Source organism: Sus scrofa, chromosome 6 (assembly GCF_054392235.1).
Source record: "Sus scrofa isolate SSC_HxYL_T2T_F1_AM1 chromosome 6, Sscrofa_HxYL_maternal_Yorkshire_Landrace_v2.0, whole genome shotgun sequence".
Taxonomy (NCBI): domain Eukaryota; kingdom Metazoa; phylum Chordata; class Mammalia; order Artiodactyla; family Suidae; genus Sus; species Sus scrofa.
This window is the reverse complement of record NC_139388.1, coordinates 25,182,775-25,210,513: the sequence shown is the minus strand read 5'-3', so window position 1 is coordinate 25,210,513 and position 27,739 is coordinate 25,182,775. Positions and strand designations below refer to the sequence as shown.

The window sequence follows — 27,739 nt, the reverse complement described above, 5'->3', positions numbered from 1 at the left end:
CTAGAGTTCTCCAGTGGAAATGAACCTCAATCCCCCAGCAGTAATTGGCTCAGTAACACTCCCTTGACACACTTCTTTTTTTCTCTCTGGCTCACTTCTCCACTCCTGTTCAGGTGCTTCCTTGAGTCACCTCCTAAACTCACTATTTGTATCAAATCCGTGTTTCAGAGTCTGTTCTGGGGACAGCTCTCCCGAGATTTCCTTGCAGGCATGGAGCTCCACTCTTCTATTTTCCATCAACTCCAGAAGCGTAGTGTGGACCTGGCTTGGATGAAATTACAATTTCTGTTCAGTAAGCTTCCATTGTGGGTTCCAACTTTATCTGCATTTTTTAAAAATAAACTATATCTTCAGTGCTTCTAACTTCCTCTCCCCTAGCTTGTATTTTTCTTTTGCACCCACTGTGCCACACAGTCAGAATGGCTGAGAAGTCTGTCCTAGCCCCTCCTGTAGCTTTGGTGCCACTCTGACTTTCAAGTTGAATATCCTATTATCCAGCATCACTGGCCAGGTAACTGTTAGTCATGCTTTGAGTCCTTTGTGATTTCCAGAAAATTGGCCCAAGGGAAATAGTCTCTGTAAGTAAAGATTATATCCATGTGTTCCCTGCAGCTCATCAGAGGATGAGATTTAATGCTATTTCAGACTCCCATTTCAAATTCGTGTTTCCAGCCTGTCATAAAAGGCATTAAAAAAAAAATCTGTGGCTCTTGGGAGCTGATCTCAACTTTTAAAAAAATAATGTTTTTAATGTAGTTCCCAAATCTGTTTCCATTTTTAAAATACATATATATTAACAATGCCTGAAACCAGGTCCAATTCATTTAGTTTAATTTGGCATCTAGATAAGATGCCTGAAATTATATTTTTTAATGGTTTAATATTGGCTCTTCAGTCTTTCATGCTGAATCTTTGTCCTTTTACAAATTAGATTTCTCACTTTCTTTTCATGGTATTCCTGTTGGGCAAATATAATCTTTTCAATAGGAGATAAACATTTCACAATTCCTTGTAATAACTCTTTGTAATAATACCACTCTCACTTCCACATTCTTCAAGCCACTTAAACAGTACCAGTTTATTAACCAAGCAATTTATCAATATTTATTCATGATGCCAATGGCAGCCTTCTTGTCATAAATAATTATTGAGGTAATAAATAGTTTTATTATTAATAACTGATGACAAGAGCAGAGTGATTACCCTGATAAAGACGGATGACAGGTCTCAGTATCGGATGCGACACTCAGAACACTGTGCAGATTGAATCTAAGGCCTCCTGCATGGATAATAAATTGTTATTTCAGAGAATAAAATGATTGATACATTTGCTTGCTGTGGAAAAAGCATTGGGGAGAAGATTCTACTCCCTAACTTATTTAAACAGGCTATGGTGAAATTTTTTTTTCCTTGTGACAAATTTAACTTTCCAAGAAAGTGACAGCTCTTTGGCAGAGAGATGAGTAGAAAAGCATTCCGTTTTTTAGAAGCTCCTAAAAGTCAAATTCATTTTGGAAATCCTCCGGATGGCCTCTGGCCTCAGTGGTGCCCTCAGCAGGTATCACCTGGAGCAGAGGAGGGTGGAGCAAAGCGGGAGCATGGTGGGAAGTCATGACATGTGATACCATGACTAGCTCAACAAGGAGACAAATGAAGTCTGTCAGATTACTTTGGAGAAACTGCCACTGACTCTTGCACTGCCTGGCTCAGTGCACAAGCTCATTGTATTTTTTTTTTTTTTCTCTATTGGTTTGATCTTACCTTTTATAACAATCTAGCCCTGGAGACCATCTATCTTTTGACAACGTGGAAAATGACTGTATTAGGAGGAGTGGAGAAGGAGGAATAGAAAGAGAATGAGTTAGAATTGAAAATGTATATTCTATGCATTTGCAAATGTTTTATTCATAACTGCTATTACTACAAATTAAAATGCAATGACAAATATTGTGAAAATCCCCTCAAAGGGAATACTAAAGATTTAAAATATATTCTCTTTACTTTGCTCAATCTATGTGTACTACAAAAGGCAAGGAAAAGAATGACAAATATATAATTTGAAATGTAATCCAGTAACAGCAGGGGCGAACTAAAGTCACAGAATTATTATATTTTCCAATTTGTATTTTAAGGGAACAATTGAAACATCAAATATGATGTATATTCAGTGATTTGGGATCCATTCTAAATGAAGTGCTTGTTTGTGAAACACAAGTATCTGCCTTTTAGGTCTGAAGGCATTAGATGTCTTCATTTGTCTCTGTATGTGCTTAACAATGTGAGACTAAAGCAATTTTTGAAAATTATTTTTGTGAAAATGATTTCTTTTTAGCCTTCCTTAGTTGAAACTTTCCTAAGATACATGAAAACATAAGTTATATCATCTTCATATTATTGGAAAAGTGATTATTTTAATTGTTAACTTTATTTTCTAGAATATAAGCGTGATAAAAAAATTTAAAAATTTCACAACTCAATTACTTTAAATGTCTGGTTAAGTATATTGAACATATTCATAAAAACCTATTGATATCTGTTTCTCCTTTTTCCTCTCTTAGTGCAGTGTTTTCTTGCACATGTTCATTTTAAAGGTACTTTTTAGCATCTCAGTAGTGATAAAGACATTTACATTAGCTAAAAAAAAAAAAAAAAAAAAAAGATCCTGCAACAATGTAATGCCTTGTAATTGCCAAATCTTAATATTTATAGCACAAAGCAGAAACTATGGGATCACAATGGAGAGATTTTAATTTCTTCTGTGGCCCTGTGGTATATGTTTAATTCCCTAAGCTATGATATACATGATGTTCAAATTCTAGCAGTTATCAAATTAGATTCAATTAACATTTACAGCAACCCCACAGGATGTGTTATGTGTTTCAAGGTGGAGCCATGGCTTAAAGTATATTCTCTGAATTCAAGAAATATATGCCTTTATGAAGACATGATAGATAAACAAACATATTATAGCCAACTAGATAAAGGAATGCTTTGCAAACATCTAAGCTATTCCATGCATAAAGCTGAGGATGACTACCCACTCAGCTAAGCAGAGCTTCTCCCATGCAATTCAGGGGACAATCATTTGACCACTTAGGTGCCATGGACCACATTAGGCACTAGTATCATAGATATTCATAGCCTTGCATTGGTTCAGCAAGCATTTATTGATTCCTAACTTGCCAAACCCTAAATTAGATGTTCAGAATATAAAAACAAGCCATATATCTGGAATTTAATATATGGCACGAATGAATCTTTCCACTGAAAAGAAAATCATGGACTTAGAGAACAGACTTGTGGTTGACAAGAGGGAGGAGGAGGGAGTGGGATAGATTGGGAATTTGGGGTTAGTAGATGCAAACTAATGCCTTTGGAATGGATAAGCAATGAGATCCTGCTGTGTAGCACTGGGAACTATATCTAGTCACTTATGATGGAGCATGATAATGTGAGAAAAAAGAATGTATACATGTATGTGTGACTGGGTCATCTTGCTGTACAGTAGAAAATTAACAGAACACTGTAAACCAGCTATAATGGAAAAAATAAAAATCATTAAAAATAAAATACAAAATAAAAAAATTAATAAAAACAGATCAGAAGGAGTTTTTACCCCTACAGAGCTCAGAGAGAGAAGAGGCATAAAAATAAACAGAGTGCAAAGAAGTGTTAAAGTTATTATAACAGAGGTTTGAATAAGACATAAAGCCAACAAATATAAGACCTTGATAATTACATCTAAAAGAAAAGGAGTTTCATGGAAAAGATGTGATTAAGCCATCTTCAAAGATGATTTGATTTTCAACAATACTGAGAGGGAGGAGTTACATGTGGCCTGGGGAGCTTGCTTGCAAATACTGCAGAAACAGAATCCACTTTTGTTTAAGTAGAAAATGAACTTATTGTTAAGGACATTATAGTTAACGGGGAATGCAAATAAACCAGAAAACCACAATAACAGCATGTCTAGCTTACTTAGTTAAATTAAGTTTCAGATATAGTATGATTGCTTATTCTAACAGATACCAATTCGTTTCAACCATAAAGTCATTGTTAGGTATCACCACTGAAACTGATGCACAAACTGTGATTTCAGTGAGATGGAGAGATTTCCTCAAATTCATATATGGTCTTAATCAGTAGGCATATTCTTCACCCAAACTATGTGGCCTGCAAAGGAAGTAGTCTTCACATTTTGGAGCTCACTGTCTTAGCCAAAGACACAGACGCAGGGAGTGTCACTTTAGATACCACATGGTAGGGGCTGTGGAGGTGATGCAGGGTGTGTCGCAAACATAGTGTAGGGGCTTGGGATAACTAGGAAGGCTTTTGGATATTGTACTCTCTAAGCTAAACTAAACATTTGCCCTCCCCACCTTGCCATTTTGGTCCATGGTATTTGAACACCTTTTTTATCTCTCTTTTTCTTTCTTTCTTTGTCTCCTGCTTTCTCCCTCTCTCCTTCTCTCTTCTTTCTTTCTTTCCTTTTCTTTTTTTCCTTCCTAGCCCTGGAAGTAATGGCATCTAGTGTTTTCCTGAAACGTGATTCTAGCTGTGTCTAATTATCAAGCCCTCTTTGCCTCCTGACTCTTTTCCAAGATTGACTCTCTGGCCTTCTGAGATCTATCCTGTATAAATTTAATTTCCTCTGAAGTTAATCAAAATCAACTATTTTCAACCAAAAGCCTGACCAGAAAAATGGATTTTAATCTGCCTACAGTGGCTCAGATCACTATGGAGGTGCAGATTCTAACCTCAACCCAACACAGTGCATTAAAGGATCTGGCATTGCTGCAGCTGTGACTCAGATTCAATCCCCGACCCAGAAACTTCCGTATGCCATGGCTGCAACCAAAAATTTTTAAAAAGTGGATTTTATTATACAATTTTCCTAGTTCATAAATAGCTCCTTTTTCTTCTGTGGTAAAAATAAGTTCAAGAACCTTTAGTATGCAACAAATACCAACTGCATTGAGTCTTCAAAAACAATATATTATTACAACACAAGAGAGAAAAATTTTTTGTTTTCTACCAACCAGTTCATTGAATTTAAATGAACTTAGTGCCTCCCCCCCGGTAATGGTTCCATGTGAAAGCAAAAGGAGCATAATGCACAGAGTCTATGTTTATGAGGCTGTTGACCAAGAACTCAGAATCCAGTGTTACAGCCAAGGCTTATTCTGAGGCTGTCATCATACAGTTGTTATCTTCTGTGTCTTTAAAGCATAACCTCAATATCATCTGTAGAGAGTTCTGTGATACAGAACATGGGGTTTCAAATACTGGAGGATCTTTAATAACTTACCTTTTAGAGGGGGTTACTAGTCCAGTTTTCATGGTCCTGACAACACTATGATCTGGGCAAAAACAGAAAAAGATAAGCACTTAAATTTTGTTGACATTTATCAGTAAACCTAGTGAAACTGCTTCCAAAGACATCACCTGGATGTAGCACTTTCCTCTTATATGTAGATCCATCCTGTAGTTTCTTTAAATATTCAGATTTTGGGAAAATGCCTCATTCCTAATAATTCATCACTTTTACTTACTAATTAATTAATTAATTAATTTGACCATGCCCACAGCATGTGGTAGTTCCCACGCCAGGGATCAAACCTGTACCACCACAGTGACTCAACCCACTGCAGTGGCAATCCAGATCCTTAACCTGCTGTACACGAGAGAACTCCTAATTAATATTTTTCTAATAAATAAGACTCTCGTGATACTGATCCCCTCTTTGCTCTGTTTGCTAGGAAGATAGGAATAAAGTGTCTGCTGTCTTACTTAGAGTTATTTACAAAGAGGAAAAACAGGAAGAAATCCAAATGCCTAGAGCAATGGCAAAAAATATCATCTACTTCACTAATGGAGTCCAGATACTAAAAGCATATTTATATAGGGAAAACCCGTTTTCATTAAAGTATACTGTTGGCATGCCCTTAAGAAGTTTAAATTTTGTTAACCCATTCAGAATGTACTTTATTATTATTTTAAGTACTTCAAAAACAATAGCCACTTGCATGATTTATGATGGGATGGTTCTACGTTTTCTGCCAATGACCATCAAAACTCTTTAGTCAGAAAAGGTGTCTCGTTTCTCTAGTTTCTACCCTCAATGTGCCAGAGTCTTGAGCTCAAAAATTATCTGTTGAGCTTTTGCACAGCAAAAGAAACCCAAAAGAAAACAAAAAGACAACTTTCAGAATGGGAGAAAACAGTTTCAAATGATGCAACTGACAAGGGCTTAATCTCTAGAATATATAAACAACTTATACAACCCAACAGCAAAAAAACCAATCAATCAATGGAAAAATGGGCAAAAGACATGAATTGACATTTCTCCAAAGAAGATATACAGATGGCCAACAAACACATGAAAAAATGCTCAACATCGCTGATTATAAGAGAAATGCAAATCAAAACTACCATGAGATACCACCTCACACCAGTCAGAATGGCCATCATTAATAAATCCACAAAGAACAAGTGCTGGAGGGGCTGTGGAGAAAAGGGAGCCCTCCTGCACTGTTGGTGGGAATGTAAACTGGTACAGCCACTATGGAGAACAGTTTGGAGATACCTTAGAAATCTATACATAGAACTTCCATATGACCCTGCAATCCCACTCTTGGGCATCTATCCAGACAAAGCTCTACTTAAAAGAGACACATGCACCCGCATGTTCATTGCAGCACTATTCACAATAGCCAGGACATGGAAACAACCCAAATGTCCATCGACAGATGATTGGATTTGGAAGAGGTGGTATATATACACAATGGAATACTACTCAGCCATAAAAAAGAATGACATAATGTCATTTGCAGCAACATGGATGGAACTAGAGAATCTCATACTGAGTGAAATGAGCCAGAAAGACAAAGGAAAATACCATATGATGTCACTTATAACTGGAATCTAATATCCAGCACAAATGAACATCTCCTCAGAAAAGAAAATCATGGACTTGGAGAAGAGACTTGTGGCTGCCTGATGGGAGGGGGAGGGAGTGGGAGGGATCGGGCCCTTGGGCTCATCAGACACAACCTAGAATAGATTTACAAGGAGATCCTGCTGAATAGCATTGAGAACTTTGTCTAGATACTCATGTTGCAACAGAAGAAAGGGTGGGGGAAAATGTAATTGTAATGTATACATGTAAGGATAACCTGACCCCTTGCTGTACAGTGGGAAAATAAAAAAAATTATCTGTTGACTAAATGAAGAGAAATAAACACAATTTACATGGACAAATTAGGAAACAATTATAACAGTTATAGTAGCAACATTGCATAGAACATTTTGTAGCTATTTTTAAAATATGATTTAGACCTAACCAATATAAAAAGAAATTCACAATTTATGCTTAAAGTTGTTTTTTTAACCAGGTTATAGAACAATGTGTATATTGCAATGTCATTATTGTCAACATAGATTATATAATAGAGCTTCCTTCATTAATGTTTGGAAAATGTGGGGTATAAATTATACATTTTCATATAATTAATGAAGAGTACAGAGCTCAGGGTTCATCTTCTAACTGTAATTGAAATCCACGGAGTTCCCATCATGGTGCAGTGGAAAAGAATCCGACTAGGAACCAGGAGGTTGCAGGTTTGATCCCTGGCCTTGCTCAGTGGGTTAAAGATCCGGCATTGCCATGAGCTGTAGTGTAGGTCATGGATGCCGCTCGGATCCCACATTGCTGTGGCTGTGGTGTAGGCTGGCAGCTGTAGCTCTGATTAGACCCCTAGCCTGGGAACCTCCATATGCTGTGGGTGTGGCCGTAAAAAGTGGGGGAGGGGGAGTAATCCATTATAGTTCTACCCATGTCTTCAAACTCTTCTTAGGATTTCACAAAGAATCTTGTATAGTTACTCTTGTCTATGTGGAGGGGAAGCATCCAATCTTGGTCACATTTATCTCAGTGTGCAGGCTATGGATATGTCCTAATGCTAGAATATGTTCTAAATTGTCAAAAATTCCCTCTCTCTCTCTCTGTCCTTTTTCATTTGTTTTTGGTTTCCTATTTCTGTGGAGCCCATCATCACTGTTATGGTCACAGTAGATTTTAAGATTTGAATTTTGTGCATATCCAGCAAAGGAGAGATGGGCTTTAGATTTAAGATCAGCTTTTATTTGTTGAAATCCATGAGAAGGAGCAGAGGAAAGTCTGGAAAGTAGCATGTGTGATCTACCACTCTTGTGGAGTGACTGGACCACAATGTCCTAGGTTCCAGGACCAGGACATAGCCTCTGCTCTTAGTTTTTCAGAGAAAGGCAATAACTAGGTTTGTTACTCTCAGTCGAGGTGGTACCATGTCATTGTAGCTACCTTTTTTCATCATACATATGCACACACACACACCTTCCTCCAAGGGGCAAGTTGTCAGCAGGAAGAATGCTTTTGCTCTGTGCTAATCATGGACTCAGAATAACCCAGCCACTCTATGTCTGTCTTTTATTGCTGGTCACTCTCCTCTGATCTCATCTTCCTGTATCAGGACCAGCTGAGAAATTTGCCATGCCCAGGGTTAAAGAAGAAGCTAGAGCCTCTTGTTTAGAGATTAAGAATTCTGGGAGTTCCCCTTGCAGCTCAGTGGTAACAACCCAGCTAGTATCCATGGGGATGCAGGTTCAATCCCTGGCCTTGCTCGTTGGGTTAAGGATCCGGCATGGCCATGAGCTATGGCGTAGGCAGCAGCTGTAGTTCTGATTTGACCCCTAGCCTGGGAACTTCCAAATGCCGCAGGTGAGGCCCTGAGAAAAAAAGAAGGAAAGAGAAAGAAAGAAAGAAAGAAAGAAAGAAAGAAAGAAAGAAAGAAAGAAAGAAAGAAAGAAAGAAAGAAAGAAAGAAAGAAAGGAGGGAGGGAGGGAGGGAGGGAGGGAGGGAGGGAAGGAGGGAGGGAAGGAAGGAAGGAGGGAGGGAAAGAAAGGGATGGGGGAAGGAAGAAAGAAAGTAAGAATTCTAAGAGGACAACAACAGAGAATTAACACAAGGGTGGGTCCCTCAGAACAGTCCCAGTGTGACTGCACACAGGTCATAGACCCATGAAGTCAGCCCCATTCACTGCAGTCATGATGACCGTTTCAGGAGCCATTTGGCCTTTGCTTGCTACTGGACTTTGTTTGCCATTAAACTTGTTCTCCTAGATCTATCTCCTACCTGGATATGGAACAAGGATTTGCTGTCTACCTTTTTACAAAGCAAACAAACAAAAATCCCTTGTACTTCTTATGTAAATTATTCTCTCTTCTCAGATTTCAGTGTGCCATTAAGGGGGAGGGCTGGACTTGGATAAACTAAACAAAGGTTTTCTTTATACATTTTCCCTAAAACTGAGGTCTGCCTGGCATAAATCTACATGTGTAAGTAGAACCCTCAAGATATGCTCCAGGGTGAATTTCTAAGCTTACTTCTTCAGAGAGTAACTGGGGATCCCTCTTGTTGAAAGGTCAAAGAAATAGTGTCAATAAACCTATCTTTTTATCTCTTGTAGAATAAGTTTAAATTTATTTTTATCTCTGTGGTTATTTATTTGCATAGGGGATATCTGAAAGGATTAACTACAGTTACCTCTGGGTAGGTGGGATTTTCAAGCTATAATTATTATTGTTACTACTAATATTATTAGTGTATCTTTATTTTATTTTTTGACAATGTCTATGCTCATCTTTTAATTAGAAAAAATAACCTCTAACATTTATAAGAACATTTTTATCCTTTATGAATGATGAAAAATTTCTTTGTAAGCTTAAGTAATACAGAATGTATAAAAACCCTGATTTTTATGATTTTGATAATTTTACCCAGTATTGAGGTGAAAATTATTGTTGCAAGAAATATAACTACTTTTATATATACCTACTCAGATGTTCTAATATTGAAGGCTATTAGCTTGTAGAAATTAGTAGCTATTAGTCCAGTGGAAATTATTTTAGATATACAGCTAATGGGGACTATGTCTGTGTTTTGTGGTTTATGAGTGGCCTAGGTTCTGTTTGGTCACCATCCCAAGATTATGTGACTTTGTCTATCCAAAACTATCTCTCCAAATCTTTTCTTCTTTAAGCTAAGCACTATTTTTGAACATAAAAGGTTTTGAACTCTTTATATAATAAGAAATCTAGACAAAAACGATTGCCAATGTCACTTGTCAATGTCACTAAACAGACATATGTATGTTATGAGCTTCCTGATGAAAACATGTATCATTATTATAATGTAGGCTTATCTATCTATCTATCATCAAGCCTCAGGTTCTAATCACTAGTATGTTAAACATCAACATAGAGAATGAGCAAATATTTCAAGGGTAAAATCAAATGTGTATCTGTGTGTATATATGTAGATATGTATGCATATGTTTATGTGTGTATGTGTATCTCTGTCTGCATCTACATCTATCTCTCTATTTTCTGTCATCTATCTGTTGATATATCTCTACCCAGTTAAAGTAATTAAACAAGGAGCCCATTAGACTGAGAGGACTCTAATGCCTTGGTAGCCTAGATAAGCAAACCAAAACTTAAGCCAGAGTCAATCCATGTAAATGACTCAAGGTTAAAAAAGCAAAACTTAAGAACAACCAGTCAGAGGAGTTCCTGTCATGGCTCAGTGGTTAAACGAATCCGACTAGGAACCATGAGGTTGCAGGTTTGATCCCTGGCCTTGCTCAGTGGGTTAAGGATCCGGCATTGCCATCAGCTGGTGGTGGAGGTTGCAGATGCGGCTCGGATCCCACGTTGCTGTGGCTCTGGCATAGGCCTGCGGCTATGGCTCTGATTAGACCCCTAGCCTGGGAACCTCCATATGCCGTGGGAGTGGCCCAAGAAATGGCAAAAAGACAATAAATAAATAAATAAATAAATAAAAGAACAACCAGTCACAAACAGCCAAGTAGGCATTCCCAAATAATGCAACTGATTAACTTATAACCAATCAAATTATTCCCTTGCTTTGCTTAAGGCTGCTCTACAAAGCCTTTCCCTTCCCTCTTACCAGTGGAATACCTCTAACCACATTTGATTTGGTTCTGCTAGATTCAAATCAGGGTTCACTAAAGCAAACTCCTAACAAATTTGATATGCCTCAGTTTACCTTTTAACACTATTTTTTCCCATCATCTTTGTGATCATAAATAATAATTTTTTTTTTCTTGGTCTTTTTGCCTTTTCTAGGGCCGCTCCCATGGCATATGGAGGTTCCCAGGCTAGGGGTTGAATCGGAGCTGTAGCCACCAGCCCACGCCAGAGCCACAGCAACGCGGGATCAGAGCCACGTCTGCAACCTACACCACAGCTCACGGCAACACCGGATCCTTAACCCACTGAGCAAGGCCAGGGATCGAACCTGCAACCTCATGGTTCCTAGTTGGATTCACTAACCACTGCGCCACGACAGGAACTCCGATCATAAATAATAATTTACGGGCCCACTAGGAAGTGTTTTATTGGTATCAGTTTATTTGCTGAATCAGCACTCCTACAAGGTTGATGTTAGTTTATATCTACCTGTATTGTTGATGAGATTTACCTAGACAAAGCACTTCCAGATGCATAGCTAGTAAAGGATAGACTTTACTTGGGAATTGATTCCCCCCCCCAAGTTGACTTTTTATAACTTTTGAAGAAAAAAGCATAAAGAGCTTCTCTTTTTCTGTCCTAGGATTGAATATCAGCTCCACCAGGTTTCGTTTTTGTTTTTGTTTTTTACTTCTTGACTTTGGGCAACACTGCAAACTCTATGGGTACTCCGTTTTATTTTTACTGGCATTATAATAACTACCTCATTTGTTTCATGTTAAATAAAATTTTGCTTGTATTTCATTCTAAATACAGTGATGGCAACAAACAAATGAAATGAAACAATGTTTATGACTTGTTTGCTACCGATTTAACTCCAGAAAAGGAGAGGAATAATCCTTTCTTTTTTTTCCCTTTTTCTTTATTAAATTAAGTGGTGCATCTGTGTGTGTTTTGTCCTTGTCAAAAAATCAAGGCTTTGAGAGACTACTTTCCCTAAGTTATTTTAAAGGCAAGAAGTTGAGCTACAATCCAGACAATGCGTAAAATCTTGTTGACAGAATTTCTGCTGACCCTTCTTGCCCTGGCACCCACCGGGTGAAAGAGCACTTGAGAACAGCAATCAGCAGCCCATTTCCTCACTTCTCTGTGGACTCAAGATTCTAATTGCCTGCTAGTCCCTCCCCCTCTGCCTGGATCCTCTCTCCAAAGGCTCTTCTCATTATACCTGTTGTTCATGACCAAGCCAATGTGTCATATTTAGAAATCTAAAAAGAACCACCCCACCCCCAGCACTGCTCTGATAGTTTGAAGCTTTGTGGAGTGGTTAAACAATGAACAAGAGAAACTGTTGCCATAAAAAAAAAATTTTTTTTTTTTAAATTAGTGGGATGGAATTTCAAGACAGTATTTCCATTTGAAGCCATGAATAATGTAGTTATGGTAATATAGCTGCTATTCATAATTATGAACACTTCATTCCTCCACATGTTCTCATGTCACACAGAGCAGGCTGGTGAGATCTGGTCTGCTTTTGATTTTTTTTTTGTCTTTTTTTTTTTTTTTTTTTGTCTTTTTGCCATTTCTTGGGCTGCTCCCGCAGCATATGGAGGTTCCCAGGCTAGGGGTCTAATAGGAACTGTAGCTGCCAGCCACAGCCACAGCCACAGCAACGCAGGATCCAAGCCACGTCTGCAACCTACATCACAGCTCACGGCAATGCCGGATCCTTAACCCACTGAGCAAGGGCAGGGATCGAACCCTCAACCTCATGGTTCCTAGTCGGATTCATTAACCACTGTGCCACAACGGGAACTCCCTGATTTTTTTTTTTCCTTTTTTTTTGCTGTCTTTTGCATTATAAATTATCCTCTGCTCCACCCTGACTATCCCAACTCTATGGCAGCAGTTGGCAACGTTATAGCTAACAGCAGCATGTCTCCTAATGTTCCCTATAGAATGATTGTGTTTCTTACTTTGGAACTTGGAATTTAGTCTCAGGCAAGGGTTATATTCACTATGCTATCAACAGTTTTGAAGATTTTAAAGAGAGATTTTACTGTGAAATTATGCACCATGGTTCTTTCCTTGCTTGGGCTCTTCCAAAGCCCTGAGAGATATACTAGCTATTTAGTAGTCACATACCTTGTAGAATTTTGGTAACATAATAGAAAAGATCATGGGTCTTGACAGTAGTCTTGTTTTGTTATACATCTGCCACTACGAACTTGATACTATTGATATTTTTTGTGAGGATTAAATGCCACAACTCTTTAATGCTCTTAGTACAGGCCTAGCACTAAATAATCAATAAGGAATAGTGTTTGTAAAAAACTTTTAAAATGTATGATTAAAAATGATAGCTATAGGAGTTTCCACTGTGGCACAATGAGCTAAGAATCCATTGTCACCACACATGTGGTGTAGGTCACAGCTACAGCTCAGATTCGATCCCTGGCCCAGAAACTTCCATATGACACGGGTGGAGCCAAAAAAAAAAAAAAAAAAAAAAGCTATCTCACACCAACTTTGTGAGTTCAATTTTAACATTTCCTCAAATTTAAAACTCAAAAGACTTTACATTTTAATTTCGCTACAATTAATAGTTTTTAAAGTCAGTACATACATTTGACATCATTGTATAATTCTGCTCCTAAGATTGGCTAAATTGATAGTATATTTTTTAAAATAATGCTATATTTAAAGCTTCAGTCTCTCAAGAGAATGCAGTTTTTATTGATAAGAGTAATGAATGCCTTTGATTTTGAGTAGTTTAGTGTCATGCGTAAATTCACACCGTCAGTTGGTCATTCAGATTGAAGACTGGTTGGAGAGGTTATCCAGAAGTATCAGCGGGTATGGACAGTACTTGGTTTCAAGAACTTTTGTTTTTCTTAGACAAATAGAAATTTGAAAAAGAAATAAGTAAAAGGGACATTGACCTGGCATTTTCCATAAAAGAACCTTAATAAATAAAGGGTGAAGAAAGGAAAAGAAGGAAGAAAGGGGAGGGAGGAAGGAAGGAAGGCGAGAAGAGGAAAGGAGGAGGAAAAGGTGAAAATAGAAAGTATTATCAAATGCCACGATTTAGTTCATGATAATACAAGCTAATCTGAAATTTAGAGAGAGAGAGTCTATCTGAAAATCTCTGTACAAATACATTTTGCTTTGTATGAACTCAGAGTATTTTACTTATCTTCCTCTTTTGTCCTGTTACCACTATGGTATAACAGTATTCAAATTAATATAAACTTCATTAGAAATTCTGCTGACTTACTATCTGGGCATTTCAGTGAAGTAGCCAATAGGGTCATTTAGAATTTGGCTTTAAATTATCTAATTCAATGCCTAGGCTTAGCCAATATTAGGTTAAAAATTTCCTGATTTCCAGTGATCTCTCTCCTCTGCCTTCCTCCCTTCCAGTTCCCCTTCCTCCTCCTGCCCTGAGCAAAGTAATTCTTTTGTCCTCAGGCATATGAACGAATAAAACAGAAGCCCCGGATCTCTCTAAGGCAAAGGGTGAGTGATGAAGGAGGGTTCTGTTCAATCACCTTCAGAAACATTACTATCACTCATGGTTATTGCCGACTGAGTAAAAGACACGATGCTTGGCTTTCCCAGTAAATTAATATTTAAAGAGTTAGAGACTATGTAGTAAGCCAAGACTAGAGAATATGTAAACTGTACCAGCCCTGTATGCAAAATTATATTTTTGCTAAATTTTCAGTGAGAAAAAGAACCTTGAATCTTAACTTGCTGCATGGTTACCAGCTGTGTCACTTGGAGCAAGTTTCTTAACCTCTTTGAGCTTCAATTTGCTTAAATGTAAAATGGATGCTAATGATGCTTATCTCTTTGCTTTACCGTGAGAATTAAATGAGGAAAAAAAAAAAACGTCAAGTGCTTAGTACTAAAATGTTAGTTCACTAACCCCTGCTAAACACCCCAGCCCCTAGCCTTATCTTTCCTTTCTCAGTCTTCTTGCCTTGAGATTTCAAACTTAACGTTTACTTTTTGGAAACTCAGTAGCAGATTCCTGGATGCACACCAAATTCTAGGTGAGTAATGTAGACCTCAGGGGTTCCCCTGGGGATCAAGATGACATTTCAAATACCCTCTTAAACTTATTTAGTGAATGAATAATTAATAGTACACTTTCCAAGTCATTAATGCCATATTTCTCAAAAAAGTCTCTACACTGACCACAGAGCATTATGTGGTGAGAGATAGCTTTAAAGAGCAACAGCAACTACAAGGCCGCTTAAGATTATATCATAATACTGAATCAAACTAAACCCCTGGAACAGGGATTGTTCGTATATATTATTTTTTTACCCAGTTAAATTGGAGACTCACGTAACATCTACATCAGGAAAAGCATCTTCTGGACATTAGAGATGAGAAAAGCGGGGTTAAATGATAAAGTTCCTCGGGGTACCAAATCCCATCCATCTCTCCTTGCAGAGGCATTATTGCCAGATTTTGCCATTGAGGAATTCATTGCTGCCAAGTTAAGAGGAGTTCTCACTCTTCCAAGATGGTATTCATAGTATCTTCCATTGGAAACAATGCTAGTCATCAAGGGACTTGTGGTTGAAAGGGAAGGCTTGCTTTATACCATAGGTATGTTTGGATTCTATAGGCTTTGGGGGAACAGCCCAGTTACACACATTTGGCTTCTTGGAAGGCACAAATTTGGAAAAACCGCTCAACTAAACTCTGGAGAAACACCTGGCTTCTGTTTCATTTTACTTGTGCCCAGGTTTTCTGGTTCACTGTGTTGATATAAGAAGGAATCCACCTTCTTCACGTTTTGTGTCTTCTAAATGAAGGAAGGCTGTCACAGGATCATGTTTAAGCCTGGCTGAATTCCTTATTTTGTTGTTGTTTGTTGTTGTGGTTGTTGTAGTTTTGTCTTTTTGTCTTTTCTAGGGCTGCACCGGCGGCATATGGAGGTTCCCAGGCTAGGGGTCTAAGCAGAGCTGTAGCCATCAACCTATGCCACAGCCACCGCAACACAGGATCCAAGCCACGTCTGCGACCCACACCACAGCTCAAGGCAACGCCAGATCCTTAGCCCAGTGAGCGAGGCCAGGGATCGATCCCCCAACCTCATAGTTCCTAGTCGGGTTCGTTAACCACTGAGCCACAACGGGAACTCCATGAATTCCTTATTTTGAACCGTGGAGTGACTGTTTCAGAAATTTGCCTTTTACCTGTTTTACACCGGAAGTCAGGAAAAGTAGGTTGTGGATGAGGTTCAAGAAAAAGAATAGGCATTTATGAATTACTGGCCAGATTTTGAGCTAGGAACATTTTTTTTTTTCTTTGAATTTTATTTAATTTTCAGAAAACTCACTGCAAGGTAGATATTTTCAATCCTATTTCACAAAAGTAGAATCTGATCATCAGAGGTAATATTCAGGGAAATTAAGTAACTCGTTTAAGTCATACAGCTGGAGAGTAATGAAGCCTTTAAAATCCAGGTCATAATCCAGGACAGAATAGGACCAGATTGGGATCACAGACCTGCATTTGCATCTAGTTTCACATTTGGCTAAGTGACACTTTTCGCATTGCAAAATCAGCGTAAGAATCATACCTCTCTCCAGGATGTTATGAAGTCACAGGGAGCTAAAGCATTTAGCGTACTTGGTCCATTTTCAATAAATAGTACCTACATTTATCATAATCATTATTATTGTCATGAACATTTCTCATGGAAGTATAGTATCCATGGGGACAGGGAATTTGTTTTTCCTATTTTCTATTCTATGCCCAGTGCATGGTATCAGGGCCCACAATAGGTACTAAATAAACATTTCTTCCTTATCGGGACTAAAGAATCACTTCTGCTCTTGTAGTGAATTACCTATAGTGACTTCTCACACAATACACTGAAATGAGAATCCAATAGAGCCAAAAATTAAATACTCAAACTCTACCTTCTGTTAGTTCAGCAACAAGAGCAGAATTAAGAAATTTCCTGCGAGTTCCCATTGTGGCTCAGCAGTAACAAGCCGACTAGTATCCATGAGGATGTGGGTTCAATCCCTGGCCTTGCTCAGTGGCTTAAGGATCCAGTGTTGCCGTGAACTGTGGTGTAGGTCACAGACGCGGCTCGGATCCCTAGGAACTTCCATATGTCGTAGGTGCGGCCCTAAAAAGACAAAAAAGAAAGAAAGAATGAAAAGAAAAGAAAAATTTCCTTATATTGTTGAGCAAACAGAGCCTCAACTGGGTGGCCAAGGTCAGGATACCCAAGTAGAGCTGGTGCCCCTCCCTGCCAACTGAGCTGCCCTTCTTCTTCTTGGGAACTTTCCCAGCCAGATTCTATTCCAAGCCAAGGAGTTCCTCTTACACAAAATGCACTTCTTCATAAAGCCACCTTAGGAGGAAACTTCAGTCCAAGCGATAGGAGCACTAATTTTCTTTCAGAAAAAGAATTATACCTGCAGGAAGGAAAAGGTGCTGGGAATAGTGTAACACAGGACACCACAGAGCCATACGCACGCTCTCTTTCTCATCGATGTGTACTGCTTCTTTTTGTGGATTATTGTATTATGGCTGAAGTACACATAACTGAGCCCTGAAATCATCCCATCTAGGGTGAAAGTATAAACCAAGGCATATTAGGAGTTCCCGTCATGGTGCAGTGGTTAACGAATCCGACTAGGAACCATGAAGTTGTGGGTTCAATCCCTGGCCTAGCTCAGTGGGTTAAGGATCTGGCGTTGCTGTGAGCTGTGGTGTAGGTCTCAGACTCGGCTTGAATCTGGCGTTGCTGTGGCTCTGGCATAGGCCAGTGGCTACAGCTCTGATTAGACCCCTAGCCTGGGAACCTCCATATGCCACAGGAGCAGTCCTAGAAAAGGCAAAAAAAGACAGAAAATAAATAAATAAATAAGCAAACAAACCGAGGCATATTAAACCTTTTAAGAGTTTATCTAAACAAAAATCAGTTAGAAGCTCCAAAGTGGCAATGGTTAGGAGCATTCCACAGGCAGGAGCTCTGGGGAAAGTTTTTTATGGAGGAAAAAAAAAAAAACAAAACAAAACAGAAGCAAAGCAAGGAAACTCTTTGATTGGTTATAGCTTAAGCACTTGCTAGGAAATGCCCAGTTGGCTATTTGGGATTGGTTGCCCTTAGATTTTGACTTAACCTTAAGGCATTTTTATAGGCGTAGGTTTGGTTTTTGTAGGTAGGCTGATAAAAATTAGAACCCTCCCAGCCAAATGGCCCTCTTATTTAACATCACTATAAAATGCTTTCAGAGTTGTAGAACAATAATGATTTTGATGGATTAAAAAAAAAATCCTAAAACTGGAAACTGGGAGGAATCTCAGATATAATCAATTCTGAAAGACTAACTTTCAGACTACTTTTTTTGTTTTGTTTTGTTTTTTTGCTTTTTAGAGCTGCACCTGTGGCATGTGGAAGTTCCCAGGTTAGGAGTTGATTTGGAGCTGCAGCTGCTGGCCTACACATCAGCCACAGCAACACAGGATCTGTGCCACATCTGTGACCTACACCACAGCTCCCAGGAATGCCGGATCCTGAATCCACCGAGCGAGGCCAGGAGTAGAACCCATGTCCTCATGGATACTAGTCGGGTTCATTACTGCTGAGCCACAATGGGAACTCCATAACTGGCAGAGTATTAGAATCACCTAGAGAGGCTACCTACCTATCAACATTCATGCATATGTACATAGCCTAAAATATATCATTGTCTCTGCTGTTCTGGAAAGTGTGACCAGGGAATTATTTCTAACAATCCTTAACATTGATCTAGTCAAAGATATTAGGTTTATGGGTGGGAAGCCCGGAAGAAAAGAACACCCTAAGTATTGGCAGAGCCTGCCTTCTGTGTACCTCTGTAGTAATATTTCTATGACACAAGGTAATATCCGTGTAATTTTGCCAGCCTTTTAAAATTTTTGATGGCATAGTTAAATTGCAAGGACCCCAAATTCTCTGTCTTCTCATAAAATTCTAGTTCCCAACAAGTTAAGGTATTTAAGTTTCTATACATTTCATACAATTATCATTTTAAATATATGCATGCTTTATCTGAAGCAACATATTTCAAATAAGAAAAATCAGGATTGTGTAGAAATAGAATTTAGGGGAAATCAGGAAGATGGAATGAATATAAATTGTTCTTAGTAGTATGAACCATGAATATATAATTTTTTTCTTGAATTGATGCTGTTAATAAAAGATGAAAATCCATATGGTATTTGTATGGTTTGCACAATATTAAAATTAACAAGAAAGTCCCATTGGATGCATGGGTCATTATTCCTTAAAGTGTTATGTGGATTTAAGCAAAAACAAATAGTAAAACCTTCATTAAGAGATGTTCATGGTACATTTTGGCAAAAAGCAGATACCAGTATGGCTTTTTGATGCTCTGGAATCTGTTTTGGGCATCCAAAAAAGACCTCATGAGAAATCCCCAACAGAGTAAAACTGACATAAAGATCCAAGAGGATTTTGTGGGATTTGGAGTTCAGATGTTCTTTCATTTGTAATCCTAGTTCCTATTTACTAGCTCAGTGGCCTTAAGAAAGGTTCTGATTGCCTATAACCCTGTTTTTATTCTCTGTTATTTCACAGTGGGGTTGTAAAAGGTAAATGATGTACTACATGCAGAATATTTTAGCATAATGTTTACTACCTCGTAAATGCTCATTGATGCCATTATGAAACGTTGGCAGCAACCAAGATGTCCCTTAGTAGGCGAATGGATAACTAGAATGTGGTATGTCCTGACAATGGAATACTATTCAGTGAGCTATCAAGTTATCAACTGGAGAAAAAAGAAACTACAACGTAGGGCTATGAGTTGAGGTGTTCCCATCATGGCTCAGCAGTAACCAGCCCAGCTAGTGTCCATGAGGTTGCAGGTTTGATCCCTGGCCCCACTCAGTGGGTTAAGGAACTGGCATTGCTGTGAGCTGTGGGGTAGGTTGCAGACATGACTTGGATCCCATGTTGCTGTGGCTATGGCCTAGGCCCACAGCTGCAGCTCTGATATTGATCGCTAGCCTGGGCACTTCCATATGCCACAAGTGCAGCCCTAAAAAGCGGAGTGGATAGGGGGGAGCTATGAGTTCAGTTTTATTCAGTATCTTACGGAGTCTATAGCCCAGGAGATAGCCTCTCAGATACCTCTGAGGAACTGCTCAGAGGAGGTAGGGGGAGAGGCCAAAATGTACGTGATTTTGGCAAAGGAGTATATGCAATCCATCATACATCTTGGTAGAAGGTTTCTGCTGGTCACAAGGAGCAGAATCTGAGATCATGATTTTCAGGCTTTCTAAGCATGGGAAGATGCAAGAATCTGAGTTCCTAAAAATTTTCCCCTGAGATATATCTAAATAGCTAAGGGCAATATTGCCTTTTTTTTTTTTTTTTTCTCCAAAATACAGGGTGCCTTATCCTGTTCTTTTTTCCCTGAATTCCTGTCAGGTTATGCCTTAGGGCAGTGATTGCAATGGCTAATGACTTAATCTTTGTAGAACCAGATGGTGAGTGACGTTCTTTGTTTTATAAAGTCATGAGAAGACAAGGAGAACATTTAAACGAATACCAATAAGTGAAATAAACCAATCTATAAAGTCTACATACTGTATAATTCCAACTCCATCACATTCTGGGAAAGGCAAACCTCTGGAAACAGTAAAAAAGATCAGTGTTTGTCAGGATTTAGAGGGAGGGGGATGGAGGGATGTATAAATGGAGCATAGAGGATTTTTTAGGGCAGTGAAAATACTGTTTGATATTGCAGTGATGGATATATGTCATTATACAGTTGTCCAAACCCATAGAATGTATAACACCAGGAGTGAGCCCTAATGCAAACTATGGACTTTGGGTGGCTAATGATGTGTCAATGTAGGTTCATCAACTGTAACATATCTATTACTCTGTTGGGGGATATTGATATTGGGGGAATCTAAACACAAGCGAGGGTAGGGGATATATAGGAAATCCCTGTATCTTCTGCTTAATTTTGCTGGCCAAGTAAAACTGCTCTGAAAAATAAAGTTTATTACCACATGCAACACATATACACACACTCAAAATTTACTCTTGCTGTCAGTCGCTGGCTTTTATCTCCAGACGCAAACAGCATTTTTCATCTATTTGCTTTCTTGCTCATTTTTTCTTAGAAGGCAGTAATTCCAGGATTTGGAAGGACAACAAAAATCCAAACGAGCACTCTAGAAAGTTTTTAAAAAATGCTATCTTAATTCTCTTGGGAGAAAAGTAGACTCAGAAGGGGTGTAGTGTCTTCTTTTTCTCTTTTTCTTTTTTTCTCTCACTCTCTTTTTGGGCCGCACCTCAGGCACATGGAATTTCCTAGGCTAGGGGTTGAATTGGAGCTGCAACTGCTGGCCTACACCATAGCTTACGGCAACGCTGGATCCTTAACCCACTGAGCAGGGCCAGGGATCAAATCCACATCCTCATGGATACTAGTCAAGTTCATTACTGCTGAGACACAACAGGAACTCCATGTCTTCTTGATATATCAGAAGAAATCAAAAGTAGACATGCTACAATCCTGGGAGCTGCGAAATGCCGAAGGTAGGCCTTTCCAGAAATAATCAGAGCCCAAAACATAGATCAGGATGTTTAGTCACTGAATTCTTCATTGCTGTAATATTTCAATATCTACGGTTAAATGGTTAGTTTGGGCAATGGGAAATAAAAGCAGCTATTTCCCTCTGTCCTTCCTCTTCTTTTCTCTTTTTCCTCTCTCTTTCTCTCCCTTCCCGCTTGCTTGCTTGCTTGCTTGTTTCCTTCCCTTTTTTCTTTACTTTTCTTCTCTTTTCTTTTTCATTTGTTTCAACTTTTCACTAGTTTGAATTGCTTAATATAATTTTTAAAAACCCAAAAGGTAGGTAATTTTTTTTTTTTTTGGCTTTTTGCTTTTTCTAGGGCTGCTCCCGAAGCATATAGAGGTTCCCAGGCTAGGGGTCGAATCAGAGCTGTAGCCACCAGCCCACGCCAGAGCCACAGCAACGCAGGATCCGAGCCTCATCTGCAACCTACGCCACAGATCACGGCAATGCCGGATCCTTAACCCACTGAGCAAGGCCAGGGATCGAACCCACAACCTCATGGTTCCTAGTCGGATTCATTAACCACTGTGCCATGACAGGAACTCCGTAGATAATTTTTTGATGGTGATGACACTGAGGACAATACCCGCATCATGAACTATTGGAGCAGGTGACATGTACGTTTTTGCTCACCCTGGGGGTTTAAAGATCCCCTGATTCCCAGCCCAGCTTTTCATCTCTTATATTTTACTGCTTCTTGGAATGACACCTGGAAGCTGAAAATCTGTTCTTTGCTGTGTCAGAGTCCTTCAGTAAAACAAGTTTGACCAGAAAAAGAGAAGATTGTATAACTATCCAAAAAGCATGATGTCAGACTCCTTAATAAGAAGGAAAGAGGCATATTCTATTCAGGTAGGAATGATCAAATGTAACCAAAAAATTCTTTTCACTTTCAAGTTTCATGGCTGGAAGTCAAGCTGTGTATCTAAAATGAAATGGCTTCAAATGTAGAGGACAACACCATTAACCTGACCTCCTAAAATGAAAACTGGGATCCTTTGATCAAGGACATTATTCTTTTATTCAGGGAATCACCATGGGAACAATCAGTAAGCAAAATATAATGCTTACAGAAGTTTAGCACTGTGATTTGAGAAGCAATAAAGTCCTGTCAATCCTGTGCTGATTAGGGAGATAAGACAGAAAAGAAGTCTTCTAAGCTAACATAAATTATGACAGCTAGGACAAGATACAGCTAGCATATAGAAGTGATAAATACACTGGTCAGTGGCATTTGAGGATATCAATAATTTTGTTTCTGTAAGAGTTAAGCATAATTCACATAGGCTCAATTTATTCAAAACCTCTTGGCTAAGGAAGATGTGATTTGTACTACATTCGACAGTATGAAATCTGACTTTGGTAGATTATTTTATGGTATTATAATATGGATTTAGGCGAAGAGTGCATGTTAGATGACCATGTTTCAGAGGTCAAATTACTGGCCTTAGATCTTGTAGCTAAAAATCTTCTCCTTGCTCTAAAACTGCCTACCTCTGAGGAGGTGATTTCACTTTCAAAAATGTCACTAGAGTTTGACCTCTACAAACCGGAACGCAAGTGACTTCATTCAGTTTGTGTTCAAGAGATAGTTATTGAAATTTCATAGGGCGTGTGATCTAAAAAAACTATTGAATTACGTTTTGTACATCTGAAGCTAATATAATTTTGTAGGTCAACTATACTTAAATTTAAAAAAGAATTTAAGAAACTTAAGAAAAAAAAAAAAAGGAGTCATTATTGAGCACCCTCCCGATCCTTTATAATGAAGCATAAGACATTCTCTTAGCATGTGGCATATTTGGCAATCATGTAATTCTTTCCTCATAGTAAAAATACGTGAGAAGCAAAATTATAAGAGTTGCTTGGTAAGCATAAGATCTGCATATGAAAATGGTTATATGGTTTTGGATATTTAAAGAGAACAGGTTGTGATAACCTGAAGTTTTTGTTCTCTGTAACAGTCATAGTTTTCCTAGGCAAACCAACACTTGTAATTGTGATTGCTTTTCTTCTGTCTGGTTCAGTCACCGTCTCCCCAAGGTAATTCCTTGTTTATCTTTCAATATAATCCTGGTGTGAGTCAAAGAAACGTGAATAATACCTTCAATCTGACAATTTAGCCATAACATCCAATGATGAGGTTGTTCCGTGTGTTTTTACTGAGTGTTCCCAGATGAAAGATGAACCAAAAAAATGATGATAGTCTTGAGAAATTCATGCCTCTTCCATTCTGACAGCCCAGTGCGTCTGGGCACTTGACTGGGTGTCTGCCTCTAACATGCAGAATAGAAGCATTTGTATAACAATGTAGGCCTTTGAAATGCCTATTTCAGCTGCATTTTGGAGAAAGCTTGCCCCAGCTGTAGAATGAATGCCTCAATCAAAGCTACAGCTGGGGTCCTCTCGGGAATAATGGAGTCTTTCTGGAAAAAGGAAGGCCAAAAGTAAGGTGTTCTACGAGACAAACAAATAACGTCTTGTGTTTTGTTAAAAGCCAGGCCAAACGGTCAGGAATCTACCAAAAGTCATTGACGAGAACATACATTAAGGCACAGCTCATTTTCACATGAATTACAGAAGCATCCTGTTAACACCCAAGCGAATAGCAAAAAATTCCTGCTGGCAATTTGCTTTGGAATAAGCCAGGAGAATTCTTGTTTTCCAGAAATTTGTGTAGAAATATAGAAAAAGCAGTGGCTTCATCATTTTGATTAAATGATGGGCTCTTAGGTAGATTTAATCCCATGTGGTGTGTATCTATTTGTGTTTATAATAGACCCTAGACTCAACACAGAATACAAAACAAGAATCAAACATAGCCACATAGGAAGAAAAAAACAAATAATTAATGAAGGTATGGATTCAGAAATAGTCAGCTGGTATTTATTTTCATTAAAATGAGAGAGTGATCAGACTGAGATACCTTCACCTGAAAACCTGACTTTAAGTAGCCGGTAACAAACAAAAATGAAATTTATTTCCAATTGATATGATTACTGAGAGTCAGTTCCCATTAACCTATATACACTTAGGCATTAATTTCTGAATTGCTATTCTGAGGGAAAGGTCAGAATCGTTCTGTAAAATAAGAAAAACCCTGAGTAAATGAATTAATTGTTTTTCTATTTTAACCAATTAGAAGAGTGTTTCTCAAATTTTAATGTGCAGGAGTTCTTTTTGTGGCTCAGCAGGTTAAGGACCTGACTTTGTCTCTGTGAGGATGTGGGTTTGAGCCCTGGCCTCACTCAGTGGGTTAAGGATCCTGTGTTGCTGCGAGCTGTTGGTGTAGGTCACAGATGTGGAGGGTCAATTCATATTTAACTCATCTTCTAACAGGGCCTTCTAAGGACAACGCACCACTTTCAGTGCTTTCACATGGGATAACATCACTGTCATGTCTCAGTATCCTTCAAGCCATGTACAGGACACTCTTATTTAGCTTCTTTATTCACTCCTTTTCAAGCCATTAACAAAAACTGTTCACTCTACTTTGAAAACTTATTTGTATCATTTTTTTCCTTTTCCCCACTCTAGCTAACCCTATAGTGCACTTAACACGAGCACATACAAGATCCTTAAAAACCTTACCCCTTGAGGAGAGTTAGCTTTTTAGTTAGTTTGGGGAGAGTCACGGAAGACTAACACTCCCTTGATATCATCTAGGAGGGAAAAAAGATAAATAAAAAATTATACATTTCTACAAAGGCATCTAAGAAGAGTGGATTCAAAGAACTCTTAATGGAATAAATTCCAGAGAGGGGAGTTCCCGTCGTGGTGCAGTGGTTAACGAATCCGACTAGGAACCATGAGGTTGCGGGTTCGGTCCCTGCCCTTGCTCAGTGGGTTCCGTGAGCTGTGGTGTAGGTTGCAGACGCGGCTCGGATCCCGCGTTGCTGTGGCTCTGGCGTAGGCCGGTGGCTACAGCTCCGATTCAACCCCTAGCCTGGGAACCTCCATATGCCGCGGGAGCGGCCCAAGAAATAGCAACAACAACAACAAAAAGACCAAAAAGACAAAAAAAAAAAAAAAAAAAAAAAAAAAAATTCCAGAGAGGGTCGAACCATTCATAGACCTTTGCAACAAGAAATGCAAGTTTTTTACATGAAAGGGAACTGATACCAGATATAATCTCAATTTATATAGGAAGGAATGAAGTACACTGAACATTTTAAATATGTGGAAAAATACAGAAGATTATTTCTCTTTTCCTTTTCTTAGTTTAAAGAAAATTACTGCTTGGGGGAGTTCCTGTCATGGCGCAGTGGTTAACGAATCCGACTAGGAACCATGAGGTTGCGGGTTCGATCCCTGGCCTTGCTCAGTGGGTTAACAATCAGGCGTTGCCCTGAGCTGTCACGTAGGTCGCAGACGCGGCTCAGATCCTGCATTGCTGTGGCTGTGGCATAGGCTGGTGGCTACAGCTCCGATTAGACTCCTGGCTTGGGAACCTCCATATGCCACAGGAGCGGCCTTAGAAAAGGCAAAAAGACAAAAAAAAAAAAAAAAAAAGAAAAAAAAAGAAAGAAAATTACTGCTTTGATACAGAAATAAATGCACATGTAAAAGAAATACATATGAGTGATAATAGCATAAGAAATGAGAGAAAATAAATATAAGAATACCATGTAAGGGCGTTCCTTCATGGCACAGCGGGTTAAGGATATGGTATTGTCACTGCTGCCTTTCTCCTTGCTGCTGTGGGGCAAATTCAGTTCCTGGCCCAGGAAATTCCACATGCCACAGGTGCAGCCCCCTCAAAAGAATACCATGTAAGGAGCTTCCTTTGTGGCTCAGCGGTTAAGGAACCTGACTAGGAGCCATGAGGATGCGGGCTCAATCCCTGGCCTTGCTCAGTGGGTTAAGGATCTGGCATTGCCGTGAGCTATGGTACCAGGTCACAGATATGGCTCTGATCCCGAGTTGCTGTGGCTGTGGTGTAGGCCAGCAGCTGTAGCTCTGATTTGACCCTTATCCTGGGAACTTCTATATGCCACATGCGTAGCCCTAAAAAAATTAAAAAAAGAATACCATGTAAGTTTCTTATTTAATACATGTAGTAATGTAGTTTAACTTGCATTTTACTGTGGTAACTTATGGGTGTATTTTGCAATCCCTGGAGCAACCACTAAAAACTGTAAATAAAACAAGCAAATTTAAGAAAAATAAGTACAGCTAAAAAGTCAAAAAACAGGAGAAAAGTTATACTAAAAGGTCTCCAAAATAGGAGAAAAAATGGAAAAATTATAAATGCCAAATGTTAACCATTTATTTCATCATGAATAGGGACTTATATGTTTCTTCGGGAATATAAAGTGATACTATGACTTGGAAAAGAGTTTGTCAGTTTCTTACGAAGTTTAAACACCCTGCTATATATAGTATGGCCTAGCTTCCTGACTCCCAGAATTCAACACATCTGCCCAGAAGATTTATACATGAATGTTCGAAAGTAGAAAAATCCCACATTCTAATGAATAGATTAATGAGGTTTTTTTTGTTTGTTTGTTTGTTTTTTGTCTTTTTGTCTTTTTGTTGTTGTTGTTGCTATTTCTTGGGCCGCTCCCGCGGCATATGGAGGTTCCCAGGCTAGGGGTTGAATCGGAGCTGTAGCCACCGGCCTACGCCAGAGCCACAGCAACGCGGGATCAGAGCCACGTCTGCAACCTACACCACAGCTCACGGCAACGCCGGATCGTTAACCCACTGAGCAAGGGCAGGGACCGAACCCGCAACCTCATGGTTCCTAATCGGATTCGTTAACCACTGCGCCACGACGGGAACTCCAGATTAATGAGGTTTTTAATGTAGTTTCTTTTATTGGAGTACAATTCAGCAATGAAGATAAACACAATACGTGGATAAATCTGGAAACATCACTTTGAGCAAGAGACTGCAGACACAAAAGCATACTTAGGATGTGATTTCTGTGTGTTGTAACAACAGGCAAAGTTAATGTAGTCATCTACAGACACCAGAAGAGTGTTTGCCCTTTTTTGAACATTTCCTGATAGAATTTTCTGAGATGATGGAAATGCTCTGTATCTTCATGTCCTGGTTTGGGGTGTGA

The 27,739-nt window shown here is 38.9% G+C and overlaps 1 protein-coding gene across 2 annotated transcripts in view; it reads left to right on the top strand.

The window, feature by feature from the left end:
* Positions 1 to 27,739, top strand: part of CDH8 (cadherin 8) — a 1,221,794-nt gene that overhangs the window by 320,011 nt on the left and 874,044 nt on the right. Inside the window, exon 1 of one of the 2 annotated variants that reach the window (XM_084959949.1) lies at positions 21,412 to 21,631. The exons of the other annotated variant lie outside the window; for it this stretch is intronic. The gene's annotated coding sequence lies outside the window, so the exon portion shown is untranslated. Of the gene's footprint in view, positions 1 to 21,411; positions 21,632 to 27,739 lie in introns of those variants that run through there. 2 annotated transcript variants of the gene reach the window in all.